This window comes from Pollicipes pollicipes, unplaced genomic scaffold (genome assembly GCF_011947565.3).
Source record: "Pollicipes pollicipes isolate AB1234 unplaced genomic scaffold, Ppol_2.1 Scaffold_7231;HRSCAF=8579_pilon_pilon_pilon, whole genome shotgun sequence".
In the NCBI taxonomy this organism is placed as follows: domain Eukaryota; kingdom Metazoa; phylum Arthropoda; class Thecostraca; order Pollicipedomorpha; family Pollicipedidae; genus Pollicipes; species Pollicipes pollicipes.
In genome coordinates, this window is record NW_023597034.1 from 38,086,773 (window position 1) to 38,095,915 (window position 9,143).

The window sequence follows — 9,143 nt, forward strand, 5'->3', positions numbered from 1 at the left end:
GGTCTAAAAGGGCCCTGGAACCTAGACAACTGTTCTAAGCAAAAGGTCACATGCTCATCTAAGGTCAGTGACCTCGTTTGACCTTTTGAAGGTCATGGTTATCAAAATAATACAACACCGCTTTGAGTTTTGCGTTTGGATAAGCGACAAATATTACTCTAGGCATTATGTTCCTAAAACAAAATTTCGACCTGGTCATCCCAGGTCATTGACCTATACTGGCCTTAAAGAAGTCTATGGGAGGTGTATAATGCGATTCCTGCTGTCAATGAATTCGAAATGAGCGCCAGAAATTATCACATACAGCAAGCCCTAGAGCAATAAAAAGGTTTATTTTGACCTTGGCCTGATCTTCATACCTGGCCTAAGGTCAATGCAATCTGTTCATTCAAGTGTTGTGTTGCCTAAGAAAGCATCTCGGAGATGTGTGGCTTCGTCTAACGCCCCGTCGTTGAATCAGATTGAAGGATTCCCTAGAAATTGCCTTCGCTAAGACCATGCCCTTACTTTGACCTGCCATAGGACAGCGTCCGTACAAAGCAAATTTCAGTTTTTGATGCCAGACGAACCGCTACTCAATTGTCTACAGCTATGCAAAACTTGGTGCGGCTACGCCGCGCCGTTCGGAAACCATTTTGCAAAAACCTTCTTTGGGGGGGTCAATTTGACCCCCACTGCCTGGCGGGTTTAAAAGGGAATGTTTCACATGTGCTTAGGATTTTGAACTATAATAACCATCTTGAAGATCACCCGGTGCAGTTCACAGCCCTGCCGTTCTTAAGATCTATAGCCCTCTGTTTCATGTGCTACGCGCCCGCGAAAATGTGCAAACAATTTTATGCGGATTATATCAAGGTCATTCAGCCATGCATTACGCCATAGAAACGCCATTCAAATTCTGCCATCCAATTGGCCATGCGGCGTTTAAGGCCAAGACAAATATAATTGTCGAGTCCTTCGCATCTGGCCTCCGTGAGCACAAATTCCAGATATAACGAACATCAATGGGCTTGGAACCAATGTTAAGCATGTTGTACAGTGTTCAAGCACAAATCAGGTTACGTGCTAAATAATGTAAAAAGTTGGACGTGTTTGCTAGTTACCATGGAAATAAGATTAATAATCAAACTGCATAAGATTAGCGCCAGAGCCAAGTGTGTAAATACAAATGAACATCTTAAACTCACGGATAGATATGCATGAACGCCTAGAGAAAGGTCTAAAACACGAGCACACGACGATATGTGGTTCAAAAAGCACCTCCAGCACCACCACGACTCCTCGGCCACCTCTCGGGAGGTTGAAGCGCTGCAAGTGTGTGCTTGGTTGTCAAATTCTCACGGCTTTTTCGGCAGCACCATAACGTCATACCAACTGTCTATGACACAATCAAACAATGAGATATTCAAAAACATATTTACTTTATCGATAAATTTACCTTCAAATATATTGCCCATTTCCACTTAACGGTATACTTATAGCTATACGTGAGCTGATAACATTATATCTAATACTTGGTTTAATATTTTCAAATGTTGAACATTTCCTTTTATAAAGAGTTCTGGTGGTCGTATAATTCGCATCACTCTAGTCACTTGTATGACATAGACATAACTTACATCATCACAATTGTAGCCTATAGGCACTTCAATTAACACTTTTTCATGACGGATATGTTTTATCTAAGATTGCCATGCATTACCAACGTCATTTGCGCATCAGTTTGTTTGTTAACACGCTCCCGGGTGGCCGGTTGGGTACCCTTCGCCCGGGTGGGGGGTCAGTTTGACCCCCTGACATCTGAGGAACTAAGAGGGCTAGAGACACCAAATTCACAGGGTGCATTAATCTGTACCTGAACTCACTTAGGTAAAAGTTTGAGATTCCTGGGTTATGACCTTCAAGTCAAATAAGGTCAAACAAGGTCAAATTTTAGGTTGGTCTCCAGTTGGCCCCTAGAACCTAGATAACCGTTTTATGCAAAAGATCACAAGCTCATCTAAGGTCATTGACTTCGTTTGACCGTTTGCAGGTCATAGTGATCAAAATCATACAAGAGCGCCCAGGGTTTTGCATTTGGATAAGCGACAAAGGTTACACTAGGCGGTATATTCCTAAAGACAAAATGTTGACCTGGGTCATTTTCGGTCAGTGACCTATTCTGACCCTTAAGAAGTCTATGTAAGGTGTATAATGCGGTTCCTGTCGTCAGCAAATTTGAAATGAGCACCAAAAACTACCCCTTACAGCAAGCCCCAAAGTAATAAAACAGCTTGATTTTGACCTTGGTCTGCCCTTAAGACCTGACCTTGGATTAATGTTATTTGTTTGTTCAAATGTTATGCTGCCTAAGAAAAAGTAACTCAGAGATGTCTGGCTTCGTCTAACTCTCCGTTATTGGATCAGATTGAATGATTCCCTAGAAACTGTTTTCGCTGAAACTATGGCCTGACTTTGACCTGCCATAGGTCAGCGACCTTACAAGGCAAATATAAAATTTTGCTGCCAGACGATCTGCCATACAATTGTGTACAGTAGTACAAAGTTTAGCCCGGCTGTACGGCGCCGTTCAGAAATCATTCTGGAAAAACTTTCGGTGGGGGTCAAGTTGACCGCCCACCCGAGCGCGTGTTAAGTTACGGTTGATTTGCATCAATTCATCTCAACTTTGTCAGATGGTGATTCGTTTGGGAAAGCAATGTGTGATTCACATTTTTCAGCAAAGTTTATTTGAGAAAAGTTTAAGCATCAGCCGTTTAATTTTCAGCGTGTTTATCTTAAATTATGTATGAACGTTTCACAATTCTTCAGTTTAGAATATTTTCCTATGCTTAGCGCATACTGAATTATGCAGCTTGCTCACTGATGGCTGTCGTTTCCTCCACTGGCGTGCATCGCTGTAGATGTGTAGTCACCATGTATAAGTAGATGTGTATATATATATATATATATATATATATATATATATATATATATATATATATATATATATATATATTTTGCGGCAATTTTGGCCCTTACATGCAGCAATTCGGGACTTCTTCCCTTATTTTGAATTACTTTGTCCAGTTCATAGACTTGTGTGTATGCCAGCGATGTCCAGTCACACTTTTCAATGGTCACTCCAAGGCACCTTAACAAGTTATGCAAGGTCAATCTATAATTGTCGGAACTGACTGACGTTATTTTGTGCTCGTTGCATTTATGTAGAGTTATCGACCTTCAGGACACCAGCAGGCAATGGTTAAACGACGTCGTAGAGCAAACATCGGCTATATTAACAATACTCCACGTTTCATTCGTTGCTCATGATGGCTAGTCATGGCATTATGCAAGTTTGTGGAAAAATTGGTTTAAGTGATGGATTCTCGAACCAACGATTCTGTCATTTGAACCGGATGAGCAGAAATATATCCGATAAGGTGACCTGACTTTGTCTTGAGAGGACCACGACGTGACCTGACTTTGATCTCAGACCTTCTTTAATGCCCTGGTATGGCTAAAAAGTATGTTTAAAGGCAAAAGCAGTAAGGATTTTGGAAGAATTTTACGCATACTCGTTTGACAGTGACAACCAAGGGCGCTTGATGACACGTTTCTACTTCCATAGTTATGGCAGAACCGCTGCAAGCAGTTGGTGCTTACAGGAAAATTCGAAGGCTATTTTTTAAAGCCCCATCATCACAGATACAAAAATGAAGATATTAATCCATGGTGCACAATTTTATCCTATCCGTGTACAATACCGGACAACTTCGGACAGAACATCATCAGCGGAAAGACGGACAACCTGAGCCTGACATATTTTCCGGAGCTGACCTAGTTTCATACAGAGAATGAGGAGGGAGGGGCTTTTGGGGGCTATGGCTACCCTAGGGATGGCGGGAGCCCCTGGGACCAAACGCAGTAATACTTTTTGGCAATCTGACACTCCCGCAGGGCTTCTGAAATGTAAAAAATGGGCCCCAGACATGTAAGTAGGAACAAGGGGTTAAGAGGGTTTTACGAATAAAATTGGTTTTTATTGCAATGAAGAGGGCCCTTGACTGAAAGAGCCCCCAAGGACCCGACTTGGTTAGTTTCTGGGCGAACATGTTGAGGGAGATGAGTGTTGTCCAAGCAAGTCGCTTCACTCCATGTTTCGCGCTGTATGCATCACACACGGGATTACTTCGAAAGTTGGTATAGTTTGTTCATTGATGTAATAGCAATTGGTACGTATTTCCCCCAAGGCCCTCAACAATTCTAATCGCGCGTTCTCCTCAGCGTTTGTAGCTTTTGAACCTTCCTGCCAAGCGTCGTTCCGGAACGGTCAGAATCCATAAATAAATTAGAACGAAACTAGAACTCCATAAATGAGAACAAAAAACTGCGGATCCTTATTAAACGTATAGCGTGCACGCATATAGATGACAGGTAAGCTGCAAGTGTAATCGACAAATTTGTATTCCTTCGTGTTTTGCTCCGTAAAACATTCGATAAATTGCGCCCACAACGTATCTGTTCACCAACCTGCAATGTGCTTAGAGGAGATCCTTTGCCGTCAAGCTTGGACACTGCTCCTGGAGTTGCAGGCTTACACGCACTGTCAGGCCCTGACTGGTGCCCACTACTTTCTTGCAAGGACATTTTCAATGAGAGGTCACAAACTAGCGCCATACACATTGGCCGTCGCCATTACTGTGTGTACCGGTTCCAAGAAGATCTCGCGATTCGGGCTCGCACCTGTCGTGGCTGAGCTGGATCCTGCTGTTGATCCGAAGCCTGTGGTCATAGATTTCGTGGCTTCGGCACACCTACCTGGTAGCGGGTCTGCACCAATTTTGAAGCGGTAGGTGACAGCGCTTTTTTCCAAGTCGTGCAAGACAGTTTCTACCACACCAGTTAGAGCGGGCCTCTTCGGTAGGTACCTGTCGGTGGTTTTGCGCAAAACACTGTTTGTCCCTTCGTGCTTCAGGTGGAAAAAATTTACGCATGCCTATGCAGTTTGGCACAGCAACTCCGCATAATTTTAACAAATGACCAGTTAAAACTCTTGGTCGTAAAAATGTCAAGTGGTTTGCACTACTCACGTCCAAATATCGATACGTCGTTTAAGCCCTTTTTACCTTTTTCTTCGCCTCACTTTACCCGATTTGTTAGTGCACATCCCCTGATGGCAGTTGCTGAAACCGGCAAAAAGGAGTGCTTGTTGCGTAATCCCTGAACCCTACCGATCAATAGTAAATTTTCAAGTCAACGACAGAATTTGGTAGCGGAGATTTATCGTGCTCGATGCGGTCCGCTCTTCCGCTCCGGCTCATTGCCAGAATGAACGAGATGATGTCATTTTAGAACAGTTGATTATTTCGCCTCATGTTGTGCTCCAGATAAACTTTATTTAATAGTTATCAATGTGCTGCGAAGACTTTGAGCGCACAGCATTACCATGTACGTGACTCGTGAAGGACGATAGGTACTGTCTATCGATAGACACGCGTTCGTCATTCATATATAGTTTCGGAATTCCGGAAGAATGTCTAAATGACCAGTATTAAGATTGAAATGAGTGGTATATATAATACAATGAAACTGAGCCGATCGTGTCCGGTCACCCGTACCTGCTGGCCGCCTCACGGCCTGCAGCCGCATGGGGTCCGTCAAGGTTCAAATTCAATTTGCTAGTGATCCAGAAGAACTTTGATCGATATCCTTTTTTAGTCTTGACGTAAATAATTGTTCCTCCAATACATGCCGGCTTAGGTAAAATAAAAGGCGCAATACATTTTATAAATTTCGGCCCAAGGTTCAAATTAGTTCACTATATGAACCTGACTAAAGTTGAATGATATATGTATGTGACATGAATGTAATGAATGAAAGTTGAAATGATATTTGGCAAATGTTTTCGAATGGTACAAGTATTTCGCCTTCCGATCGCGTTTTCCCCAAGCAATGCACATCGCAAATGTTTTTTTCTAGAGCAAGATTTAAAACAAGGTTCGTGGACTCTATCGCGTATTTTCATCTGATTCTATGTCCTTATCAGCATCTCTTCAGCTCGCGGCAGCCCTGAAATTGTCAGAACCGTGTTTTGGGTCGTGTACTTAGCCTTACAGATACGTTTCTTATCAAATTTGAAGGGGTGCCCGCGTTGAAGTGCACCAATTTGCATTTGGTTTGTCGTGGAATAACCCATTAACTGATAAGTACCCATCGAGGCATTTTACATTGTCAGGAACTATCAGTGCCGTTTTTCTTAACGTCATATCAGGCGCTTGATTCAGCAGATGAAGAAGGCGTATATTCACCGGTTTCAATCCCACTACACCTTGCTTGGTTTTTATAGGCAATTTCCCACCGATATTGAATGACATTAACCTGGCGCAATGTCACGCGAACTGTCCAGTGCTGCTCCCCGCTTAGCTCCAGCATGACTGCAGTCTCTGGAGCATTCAGCCTGTGAAGCCCCTCATCGGGCGAAAGGTCCCCGGCGAGGATTACAAAGCAAGAAATGCTCAACGCTTGGTGGCTCTCCTATGCAATCACCATTTTCACCAGCAGACATATATTCTTTATTGGGGTGGTTTGGTAAGTTCTACTGAGCCGCAAAGGAGTAACGCTACGAGCATGTCCACACCGAGCCAAATCTCTCATTCCTTCGCCGTGTCGTATCGCCGTCAAATCGGGTTGGATCGCCATGCCTCCGCCAGTCGGCCGTTAACGCGCCGCCCGGATGCCGCACCACGCTGCTCCAGTGTGATTCGTCGACCAGCTCCGCTCGCTCTGGCCAGCTGTGTGTTTCTGGCGTCGACCACCCTTTTACAAGCTAGCGCTAAGCCATAGGAAAGCAGCTACACAAACCACAGATCATGAGACCATGGGGGAGGGGGGGGGGGGGGTGTGTCCCATGAGCGCTGCGCCGTTGCACTCACAGTAGCACGTGTCTGGCAGACGAAAGGATAACCTGTTCCAAGTGCGCTCTGACGCTCCACGTTCCATCCGTGTCCCGGAGGGGCACGTGGGTCTCCGGGTAAACTGAACGTGTTGAGGCTCGGCTTGACCGGCACCCAGTTGGTGAAGTTCAGGGGAGGCCGCCCATTCAAGCCAGCGGTACTCGTTGTCGGCGAACTGCCGGTTAGCCACAGCCCGATGTACGTGAACTGGCGACCGTGGGACTGGGCGAGCTGTTGATGAAGTTGTTGTTCCGCCGCCCTCTTCCGGACGGACGACAGCAGGGGCGGGCGGGCGTCAGGGTGGCGCAGTAGGCCCTGGCCTCCGGCCAGCTGAGCGGGCTGTCCACGTACATGTAGACGGAGCCGCGGCGGTGGATACCAGCAGGCCTCGCTGAACAGGCGGCAGGCGTCCGCCTCCGCCGAGCCGTCGCACGTGACGGCCGCTGCAGCGCGGCTCGAGCGCGCAAGCTGGACGGCGCATTGGGGCACTGCTGCCGGCCGGCGCCCAGCCGAGCAGCCTGTGGCGGAGGCCGGGCCTGTCGAGCAGCGGTACCTGGCGCGCCCCGGCCGTCACCAGCAGCGCAGCCAGGTGGAGCGCACGCAGCGCGCGGCACCGCATGCTGAGGGGGGGTGCGGGTGCGGGTCCGGCACGTCGCCTCTGCCGCCTCGGACTGGCACAGTGACGGTCACGGTGAGGGAACGGCACCTCGGTCTGCGCCGCGTCGCTTTGTGTGTGGTTGTGGTCGCGTTTGTCTTGCTTTTTCGGACGTACGAGGCGGACGGGCTAAGCACGGGCCTTTGCGAGCAAGGTGGCCTTGTCCCATAGCACAGGTGCTGTGGAAATGGGCCGTGGAGTTTCTAAGAATGGTGTTTCCTTTGTTTCATTCGGGCCAGTAAGCTGCTAGAACGCCTGAGCGATTAGCGCTGATTGCGAAGCTTTTGTAACAGCTGCTTTCATGAAACTTCGCCACTGACCGCCGCTCGTTAATCAGCGACCTGCCGCGTACCGTGCCCTTATGGTATCAATGGAAGACCGAACAATGACCAGGGTTGGATGCCTTTCTGCTCCAACTGCGGTTGCAGGCATGGAAAACGTCTCATAATTTGTCTCTGTTACTGTGACCTTACTTTGTCACGTATTTGTTTTTCAGGCTTTCTGATCCTCTTCAGAACATGATATTGCCGAATGTAATGTGTACACTGTGCTAGCGGCCGATGTGCCTTTATTTCCGACTGCAGGATTACCCGCGGCACCACACCATTGCTGCTCAAGTCGCTATTATCGTCAATATCATTGTTATTCACGTCACTATTATGCGTCACTATCGTTGTTGCTCGCGTCACTATTATGCGTCACTGTTTTTGTGGCTCGCGTCACTATTATGCGCCACTATTATTGTTGCTCACGTCACCATTACGCGTCACTATTATCGTCGTTCACATCACTATTATCCGTCACTTTTGTTGTTATTCACATCCCTACATGCATTGTTGACGTTACCACGCGTAGGGGGAGCTATTTGACCATCCATCCCGAAGTTTTTCCAGAAAAACGTCCGAAGAGCGCTGCTATGCCACGCTAAATTTTGCGCCATTGCAGGCGATTAAAAAATCAATCTCTTAAAAGAGATGCGACAGTAGTAATAGCCTAATTCCTCGGAGAAAGCCAGAAGAATGGAGATAAAGATGCGTTAATGTTTCGGCAACATGCCTTTATCCAAACGGATAGCAGGACCACTTTATTCATTTCAACAAAGACATGTTACCAAAATATCAGCACAACTATATCTCCATTCTTCTGGTTTTCCTTCGAAGAAAAAGGCTATTCATATTGTCTTATCTATGCGCGTAATGTTCTTAGCAAATGCACTTGACAACTTGCGTAATCTTGAGAAATATCAAAATTGCATGCAACTTGTAAAGTCTCCGACTTATGGCAAGCCAAAGTTCGACCATGGATGTCAGCGAAGGCACTTCCAAGGAAACTAGTCAATTTGATGCGACAACGAAATGTTAGACGACGCCATGCATCTGCCATAAGCCAAACAACCATACGTAAGAATTGCTTACACTGCATTCTCATGGGACGCTCAGGCATGAACATATCCACCGTGCGTAAAAGTGCGGATGTGCGCGAGCGGTGAAAACACGGCGCAACCTGTCGCCACACAGACGTCTGAAAGCGATAACCTTGAAACTGTGTAATTA